A 9,812-nucleotide genomic window follows, 5' to 3' on the forward strand; every position below is an offset into this window, starting at 1 on the left:
ACGAATGGTATCTTATTTTAAAGACTAAGTAACTGCCTTTCAGATATTTTGTAAAGGAGCTTCTTTTCTGGCAATGGCGACCTGGTAGCCATCTGAGATTACCTCCTTTAGAGCTCTGGGACTGTGAGATTCTATGATGATTTTCTCCAGGTCCTTTTCTGCTCAGAATCCTGTTTCCTTGTCAGTAGTCTCCCCTGGCCCCTTAATGAATCCAGTGTCCTGGTGTATAAATCTCAATTATCCATGGCTCTGAAGTTCCCATCATGATCTGATTTTCCATTGATAACTTCAGATACAGAATAGAACTATCTCACCCCTCCTTCATACCTGCCCCTAATCTCACAATTAAATAAAACAAATTCCTTTATTCTCAAAGTCACAGGCTCCATAATATTCATGACTACTGAGTCACTAGGAAGCTTATTATCATTTTTTTCTAAAGCTAATAATTAGGATATTGATCTACTTTATTCTCTATGACAATAGCCAACACAGTTATAGTCAGGTCTCATTTCCTATCTAATACTTTGTATCCTTCTGTGCCTTTGCTCCTAGTTTGACGAACATCTTTCCCACCTTCCCTGAGCCACTTTTTCTATAGCCATTCTACCTTACAATGCCTACATAAGTAGCTGCATCTTTCACAAAACATCCCTTAATGGCCCCTGTGGGGAATGTTCTTTTCCTCATGAATCATATGTTCATAGATTGAAAATTAGAAGGGAACTCAAAGGGCATCTAGCTCAGCCATTCATTTTATAGATAAAGTCAAAGTCCACTGTGGGTAACTCATTTGCCCATGGTCCCAAAGGCGACCCCCGGACACCAGAAACAATATTATTTTCATGCTGCTTCCTCACAGAACACTTTGTCTGAGCTTCTTAAACATGCTTATTATCTGTAATTCTGTATCAGACATATTTATGTAACTGTCACTGTCCTAGACTACAACCTCCCATTAAAGTAATAATCATGTCTGACCTCGCTTGTCTTCCCTGATCAGCTCCAAGGAAATCCAGAGTATGTGGGGAGGTTTAGACATATACCATGATATCCATGAGAGCAAAGAAAACTGTGGTATTGGAAAGAGAGTCTTACATCTTTATAGCTGGCCTCTGACTCTCACAGAATGCTATAGTGCCACCTGAGAACTGCATGAAACTCTGCATCTCTCTTTTCCTGACAACAATAAGTGAGAGAAATGGAAGCTCCACTGGGGAGACTGAAAACTGCTGAATTAACACTGAAGAGTTCACTTCAACATAAGCAGCATATCGCATGCCTACTATGGATCCGACTCTAGGCTAAGAGCTAAGGGATGGAGTTACAAGAACAAAAACAATATAGGTTCTGCCTTCATGAAACTTACATTTTAGTAGCAGAATGCAACATACACAATAGGTAAACACAGAGCATATGCAAAAGCAAAACAGAGGAACTTCAGGGATGTTATGAGGGCAGGAAGAGCATTAAGAGCATCAGAAATGGTACATTTCTTATGAGAGAGGGGAATAAAAGTATAATATAAGGTTTCTGACCTCAGAAAAGTATTTGTGTGTGTGTGTGTGTGTGTGTGTGTGTGTGTGTGTGTATTTGCTGGGGAAGGTAAAGTAGGTGAATGTGTTTGTGTGTGTATGTGTGTGTGTGTGTGTATGGATGTGTGTCTGTGTGTATTGGGAAAGGTAAAGTAGGTGAATGTGTTTGTGTGTGTGTGTGTGTATCGATGTGTGTGTGTGTATCGATATGTGTGTGTCTATGGATGTGTGTGTGTGTATTGGGGAAGGTAAAGTAGGTGAATGTGTGTATGTGTGTGTGTGTGTGTGTGTGTGTGTGTGTGTGTGTGTGTATTACTGTATCAGAGAATCTTAGAACTGGATGAGGTGTCAAAGACTCTCAAGTCTAATCCCCTTGTTATGCAGATGAGGAAACTGAGTCTCCAGGAGATTAACTAACTTGTCCAATGTAATATGTGGGTAGTAAGAGATAGAGGCAGAAGAGAACACTGTTACTCCTGATTCCAATTTTAGTGCTGTATTGACTGTGACATGGGAATAATCTGTGAAGCCAATGACAGTGGATTATACATTCTAGCAGACTCTTCTAAGCTAGAACCACTTTGACTATGGCTGAGTAATGGATTGTGTGTGTGTTTGTGTGTGTGTGTGTGTTCCAGTCAAGCACCAGCTCTAGCTGGAATCAGGAAGAGAAGATTTTGGGGCTTTCAGTTGAAAATAATTTATTTTCCCTCACTACTCACAGAAATCAAGCTACCCCAGTATGTACAGAAAAAAAACAATTGTGACTTTCATTGGTACAGAAAGTATCCCCATATGCAATATTGACTCCTTAGAGACTGAGTGGAAGAAGGAAGGTGAATTCAAAGTTTGTCAGTCCACACATTTTAGAGAAATGTATTTGGAGGCAGAGATATGAGGTGGGAATCTCAACTCGTCTACTTTCTAATTTGGGGATGTTTGGCTATTCAGAACACCTCTGTGGAATTCAGTTTTCTCATCTAAAAATGAAGGGACTAGACAAGGAATCTAGGACCCCTCTCAGATCTAAATGTCACAATTCTATGACTATAAGTTGTTTTCCTTTACAGCTCTGGACTGGAAATGAGTAGAGCTCCTGTTTATTATTGGCTCTTCACTACATTTGTGACCTTGTTCTTATTAACCCCCAGGCTTCCCGTGCCTCAGCATTGTCCATCTATGAAGAAATAAGAGGGGGTAGGAAGATTATGTCAAAGGACCCCTTCAGGTGTCCTGTAGGCTTTGGCTTCCAACCTCAGGGAAAGACATAAAGTCCTTCAAGCTGCCATGATGATTTTGTTATTGTATAACATGTCTGCGTTTGGGAGAGGGATCTGCAATAAATAATACGGTAAAGAGACAGTCAAGGGAGAAGGGGATGGTGGGGGGAGAGCTCGCAAAGGCAACTGACAGCCTCCCACCTGTGTTCTTTATGCCATGCATCTGTGTGAGGTGTAGGAGGGACTGTGACTTTCTCAAACTGCTAATGAACAGAGAAAGTACTCAGGGGTTTGCCTGGAGCTTAAAGCGAATGAGCAAGACTCATGAAAGTCATAGCCAAACAGTGGCTATTGCATCTCCCCCCCCCCCCATCTCTCAGCATCTGAACAATGCACAACCGTAGAGAGGCAAGACCTTTTCACTAGTCGAGGATTGCACCAAATGAAAGGTAGAGGTAGTTTGTGGGTGGTACAGTAAGAAGCAAAAAAAGTCCAGTGTAAGGAAATGTTCTATGCATAAAGGGAAACCTCATTTTATCATTTTCACTCAGTCCATTGCTTTCATTTACTCTTCTCTCAATGTTTCATGATTGTGCAGAGGGGACCCAGAACTCTTCAGGCTATAACAGTGGAGAATACTCTCAGGCAGATTTTGAGAATTAGTGGTAGTGGCAGACAAGGGGTCTAAACTAACTATAACTAAGGAGGGAAACTTCACATAAGAGGATTGGGTAGAAGGTGATGATTTAACTTAAATGTTTGGTATCAAATAAATAAACCAATTTTCTAATTAGTTGAGCTATTGCAAAGAGGAATAGGCTATCTCAGAAGGAATTAGGTTCCTCCTTTCTGGAAGTCTTCAAGAAGACATTGGATAATTGCTTGTCAGGGTGTCATAGAGAACATTCTTGCTGTAGTATGGGTCAGAGTGGAAATTTTCTAAGGACTCTTCCAACATGGAGAGTCTGTAATACCATAATAGTCCTGCTTTGCTCTATACATCAGGAATTTCTTCAGTACTGATTTCAAATTTGAGTCAGGCACCATCTGTAGCTCAGTGGTTCTTAAAGCATGTGTGTGCGTGCATGTGTTCATGTGTGTGTGTGTTCATGCATGCGTGCGTACGTGCGTGTGTATGCACATGTGATGAATCCCTTTGATAATCTGGGAAGTGAAGAGACCACTTTTTCCAGAACATTATGTTTTTTTTTTTAATTCATATAGTAAAATAAATACATAGGAATACAAAGAAAACAAATTTTTGGAAAAATAGTAATTTACTTCTTTATCTGTCACTAGATGTTGAAATAGATATAGATAACATTAATGTTTATATCAATGACAATAAAAGCATTGATATAGATAGATATAAATGTAAACAGTGTGGATATGTGACACATACAGAACAAGGCATAGATATAGAAACAGATTGATATAGATATATAGATATAGATATAGTTATAAGTTTAGATATAGATATAGGCATACATATAGGTATAATTATAGAGATAGATGATAGATAGATTGATAGATAGATAGAAGAGTGGGCATCTTGGAGAGAGAAAGAGAGAGAGAGAGAGAGAGAGAGAGAGACAGAGAGACACAGAGAGAGACAGAGACAGAGACAGACAGACAGAGAGAGAGACAGAGAGAGAGACAGAGAAACAGAGAGAGAGAGAGAGAGAGAGAGAGAGAGAGAGAGAGAGAGAGAGAGAGAGAAAGTTCACAGACTCATGGTTCAGACACTCATCTTTTTCTGCAAGAAATGATAGGGCTTTAATCATTTTCTTTTTTTTTAGTAGCTCCATATTCTTATACACCTGAAGTCCTTTCTTCCCCTCCCCCTCATGTTAATTATATACAGAGATAATTATTTTAGGTTGTTGCTCTTCATCGCTTTCACAATGCTAAAACTGCAGTAGCTGCCACACAGCTATATCAAATACCAGCCGCCATCAACAACCAGACATACTTTCAGACTTCTTGGACAAGTCCACTTCATTGACCACAAAGGAAGGGAAGGATCCCACAAGCAGCATTTTCAGTCCAATGGATGATAATCTGTCCCCACATTAGATCATATATTTAAGAGCTGAAAGGCACCCAAGCAATCATGAGTCCAGCCTCTTAATTTTACAGATGAGGAAACTGAGGGTCAAATAGAAATAACTCTCCCAAAGTCCCACTGAAATTAGTTATTAAAGTCACACCCAAAATAAGCACTCTTTTCTTTTGTGGCTTTCAAAATGCTGGCTGGGCCTCAGTCTTTTGGAAGGAGAGCATTTTAACATTTTAGTATAGGCATTGCTCATCCACAGGGCTCATATTCTTTTTTTATTTTTAAATTACATTTATATGGCTTTTCCAGGTCAAATATTAAATAACACCAAGAAAAAGCATTAATGTCAGCTGAAGTGGTTATTATGCTCAAAAGGGCCAATAACTCCCTTTTAACTCCAGAGATGTTTGGCATTTGGTAGAATAACATACTGATTTTATTCCCGGGGACTCTGTTTTTCAGAGCTTAGGCATGAATTTGTCCATCTCATCTGGTCTAGAGCAAGGCAAATGGGTGCTGTAAACTTATCCGAACCTTTTTCTATAGTCAGTTAAGAATATTTTGAGACAGGAAAATGAGGCAAGGATGGGTTCACAGTGGGGAGCAGGAAGGTAAAGCAGTTTTAAAAAATTGTCCTAGTGTTATTTTAGAATTCAAAAGGTAACCAGAGTAAAGCTTTTGAATCTGTAATCAGCAGCATGATTGCAAGTTTGCTTCTCAAGTATTACAATCAGCTCCCGGGTCCATCTTAGCCCCAGCACTGAGGCTACTGTCAGCAGATATGATGAATGAGTGTGTTTGGGTCCACTGAACTCCCACTTCTGGCCCACTACCATGCCCAGAATTAAACACATTTGGTAGGAGTTCCATGTCCTTAAAGAGACAAGATCTGACCTGTGACCCTCTAAGTATTACTACTACTGTCTTCAACAATACTATGAGAAATAGAAGATAAAATAGAGGTTCACTGAGCTACAGTGGGGAAGAGTTGGAGGAAGCTTTAGAAGACAGGAACAAAAGGGCAAGAAGTGTAATGCATTCTCCCCAACACAAATAAATGGCTATTTGGTTAGTTTCATAAGCTTCCATCAATTGAAAAGAAAATTCATCTTATGGCAATATCCAAACAGAAATAAAAACCATTCTTGCTTTCTCAGACTGTGGAACAGAGACCTAGAACCCAGCCTTACAAATGTTTCAATACCTACTCATCACAGAAACATGAATTACCAAATGTTCATGTTTAAGATCTAGTGTGATAATATATTCACGATGAAACAAGGTATAGCCCATCAGGGTAAATGACCAACCCAAGCACTCTTGATTGGGTAGGGAACATTCACAGCTATCCAGAGGCATAAAAATCACAAACAACTTAGTCCTTAGAAATAGCATACATTTATATAGCACATCGAAGTTATACTTTTAGCAGTTAGAATTGCTTAACTCTACCCGAACATCATCTCATTGGGGAAGCAATCATGAGGTGTTATTGGGCAACAATCTCCCTCCTGGGAACAGATCATCTCCTTGCTGTGACATGGGGTCTTGGTGCTCAGGTGTGTCTGACTTAATAGAGGGTCTCCTCTTCAGGTCTCAGCCTTACCCATTCACATGAGCAACGCGCAATGGCAGGGGTCACTTCCCAAACAGCCGTGGGCATGCTTCTCTTCTTGGTCTCTGGGGAAAGGCACACATCAGTATTCCATGAGGCTTGTGGCTTCAGTCTGATTGCTAGGAGCATCAGGCACCTTAGGATTAGACATGTTCTCCAGTTCACATCATATACTCTCAGAAGACTCATTGAGATTCACTTGATTGGCTTCCTTTTTACTTTTCTCATATCTAATGATCTGCTGGAATACTGTCTGCCTTGGTGGTCAGAGGGCAATTAGTACCACCATGCCAAGGACATCAGATGCCATGTATGGGTGCAGCCAGCTGACTGATAGAGTGTTGCTTGGGCTATGGTAGGTTCTGATGTGATAGAAAAGAAGCTCATATACCTCATAAGACAAGTCAGTGGGTAAGGCCTTGAATAGGCTCTCAGGGGTACATAGGAAGTTCTTTTTGTATGTTTGGTCTTTATAATTACTTTATTTTTAGTTTTCAACATTCCCTCCCATAAGATTTAGAGTTTTAAACTTTCTCCCCCTTTCTCTCTTCCCCCTTCCCCAAGACAGCATGCAATCTGATATAGGCTCTACTTATACACCCATATTAAACATATTTTTGTATTAGTCATGATGTAAAGAGCTATAATTAGTGGGAGGAACCACAAGAAAGAAGAAATAAAACAAAACAATAAAGAAAAGGGAGGGCAAATAGTATGCTTCCATTTACATTTAGACTCTGAAGTTGTTTCTTTGGAGATGGATAGCAGTTTCTATCTTGAGTCTTTTGGATTTCTTTTAGATCCTTGTGGCTGTTACTGCATACAGTGTTCTCCTGGCTCTGCTCATTTCACTCAGCATCAATTCATATAACTCTTTCCAGAGTTAATCTAAAAAGAATTAAGTGGCTCACCCAGGGTCATAAGGAGTCTGAAGTCTGCCTGCTCATCCTTTCTTATAACACAACGGTATTCCATTACAGTCATATACCACAATTTGTTCAGTCATTCCCCAATTGATGGGCATCCCCTCAATTTCCAATTCTTTGTCACCACAGAAAGAGCAGCTATAAATATTTTGTGCATGTAGGTTCTTTTCCCATTTTTATGACCTCTTTGGGATACAGACCTAGAAGTGGTATTGCTGGGTCAAAGGGTATGCACAGTTTTATAGCCCTTTGGGCATAGTGGAAATTCTTTATACCTAGAAATTTAAATGGATTAAGCCTGGTTTTCTCTTCAACTTTCTGCTCTTCCGGTAACTTTGAATTTATCTACTAGAATGTAAAATCTATCTTGCAATCATAGAAAGGCTGTCCCTTCAGCACATCTAGAAAATAGTGCATGTGGTTAATTCTCTATAGATGCAATCCAGGGTTGTGTAATCTTTCCCATGTTTGATTTGCACTTACTGCCTACAGGAAGAAGGAAAGGAAACCTGTGGACATTGTACTCACTCTTGGTGTATACTGTTGTGGAATCTTTGGAGGCCATGACAAGGGTTCTTTTCCCCTTGGGACGTACTGCCACAGTCCCACTCCCACTTCAAATCTGAAAGGACATCAATCAGCCACTCAGCATCAAGTGGTTAGCATAAAACTTCATAGCTTCTTTCCAGTGTGAAAGAACATCCCTTTCTCTTCCTCCTTTTCCTCCTTATCCATCCCCAGCCAGTCATCCTCAGTCAGTCTGCTGGCATGATTCCTGTAAGTTACAGGCTTGGACTTCTGAAATGCCAGGAGTTTATATCACTTTTCACCCTGTTTCAAGTAACTATATTTAGACTTGCACTGCAACAGTCAAGGCTGAGGTGTCAGACTGTTCATGTTTTGGAAGACTGAAAAAAAATATATACCTAGAACTTGACTAATTGCCTCCATTCTCCACATATGTCTCCAGGCATGGCTCCCCAAACATCTTCTGGCCATACCAAAGCTGGGGTTCACTCAGAAGTTACAGGCCTAGGCCCCAGTCTCTGGGCCCTAGGCTGAGGGCCATAAATGTATTTGTAGCTGGAGCCAGAGAAGGCAGCTTAACAGCAGAGGGCCAGGGCTTGATGTGTGGCACTGTCCCCTGTGCTTGCCCAGCACTACCCCTATAGGTTATGCTGCCAGATGTCTTTATCTGAAGAAAACAATTTTGCTCAGTTATTTTAGTAGTGTCTGACTCTTTGTGACCCTATTTGTGGTTTTCTTGGCAAGACACAGGAGTAGTTTGCCATTTCCTACTCCAACTTATTTTACACATGAAGAAACTGAGGCAAAAAGGATTAAGTAGCTTAATCCAGGGTCATAAAGCTGGTAAGCATCTGAGACCATGTTTGAATTCAGGATGATAAATCTACCTGATTGTATGCCTTGCAGTCTATCCCACCTAGCTGCCCACATAGGAAACAATGGGGTTAGATAAAAGACTACAAAGTAATGCTATAGAAGGTCTGGATAAAAGAAGTTATATGAGATTTATATATATATATATATATATATATATATATATATATATATATATATATATATATGTGTGTGTGTGTGTGTGTATGTATATATATACATACATACATACATACATACATACATATAAAGTTATATAAGATTTAAAAAAAGGAATTGTGGCATTTAATTTAGGAAAGAGACAACAGGTAATGAGCAGTTCCAAGTGTGTGTAAGGAAGGCAACCTTTCCATCCTCATCTTTAAAGGTCTTAGAATATAGGTCTAACCTCCTCTCCTTACTTGAACCTATGATTTCAAGTATTTGAAGAAGATGAATATATTTTGTTTAGTTTTTTAAAAAATTTATTATTTTTATTTTGAACTTAAGAAATAAAACAAGCATATCTATAACATAATAGAATAGGAAAAAATGATTGTACATGAAATGCAAATCTATCAAGTATAATTTTTACATTCTATACATATTTATGTTTACCAGTTCTTTCTCTGGATGCAGATAGAATCTTCCTTCATATGTCCCCTGTAGTTTATTTGGGAATTTATAATAGTCAAAATGACTTATTCACTCAAAGTTGTGTTGTTATTCATGCATTCATTCATTTATTCATTTACTTATTTATTTATTGTGATATAATATTGTTGTTACTACATAAAATATTCTACTCCTTCTGTTCATTTCACTCTTCTTTATTTCAGGCAAGTCTATCCATGTTATTTGTAAAATCATTGAGTTTGGGCAGCTAGGTGGCGCAGTGGATAGAGCACCGGCCCTGATGTCAGGAGTATCTGAGTTCAAATCCAGCCTCAGACCAAACATATACATATACATATACATATACATTACATATACATATACATATACATATACATATACATATACATATACATATACATATACATATACATATACATATACATATACATATACATATAC

General features: G+C 39.0%; 1 pseudogene; it reads right to left on the minus strand.

Annotated features, from left to right (window-relative positions):
* Positions 1 to 6,511: 6,511 nt before the first annotated feature.
* Positions 6,512 to 8,306, minus strand: LOC110222664 (snurportin-1 pseudogene; annotated as a pseudogene).
* Between the last annotated feature and the right edge of the window lie 1,506 nt (positions 8,307 to 9,812).

Source organism: Phascolarctos cinereus, unplaced genomic scaffold, assembly GCF_003287225.1.
Source record: "Phascolarctos cinereus isolate Bilbo 61053 unplaced genomic scaffold, phaCin_HiC Scaffold_2;HRSCAF=192, whole genome shotgun sequence".
Classification (NCBI taxonomy): domain Eukaryota; kingdom Metazoa; phylum Chordata; class Mammalia; order Diprotodontia; family Phascolarctidae; genus Phascolarctos; species Phascolarctos cinereus.